Source organism: Sinocyclocheilus rhinocerous, unplaced genomic scaffold (genome assembly GCF_001515625.1).
Source record: "Sinocyclocheilus rhinocerous isolate Xijiao unplaced genomic scaffold, SAMN03320098_v1.1 scaffold4022, whole genome shotgun sequence".
Classification (NCBI taxonomy): Eukaryota; Metazoa; Chordata; class Actinopteri; order Cypriniformes; family Cyprinidae; genus Sinocyclocheilus; species Sinocyclocheilus rhinocerous.
This window is the reverse complement of record NW_015665868.1, coordinates 118893-119125: the sequence shown is the minus strand read 5'-3', so window position 1 is coordinate 119125 and position 233 is coordinate 118893. Positions and strand designations below refer to the sequence as shown.

Genomic DNA, 233 nt, shown 5'->3' with positions numbered 1-233 from the left:
TGTAAATAAAAGCCTATATTAAAATCTGTTCATATAAAGCGAATGTGTCTTTTTAGAAGACTTGGATTAAACCAATTTCAAAGCTTGAAATAATGAGTGCCTTGAAAAAATGGATGGACAAATATATATATATATATATGGCAGTATACATATGTGGTAGTTTTGCCAGTGGTATTCAAAATGATTGGTCGTCATGAAATAAAAAATGACCCTACTTACTTTTTTTTAGTGCA

The 233-nt window shown here is 28.8% G+C and overlaps 1 protein-coding gene across 1 annotated transcript in view; it reads left to right on the top strand.

Moving 5' to 3' along the window:
- The window catches only part of LOC107731611 (syntenin-1-like), a 22111-nt gene that overhangs the window by 1014 nt on the left and 20864 nt on the right, over positions 1 to 233 (top strand). The window lies entirely within an intron of this gene.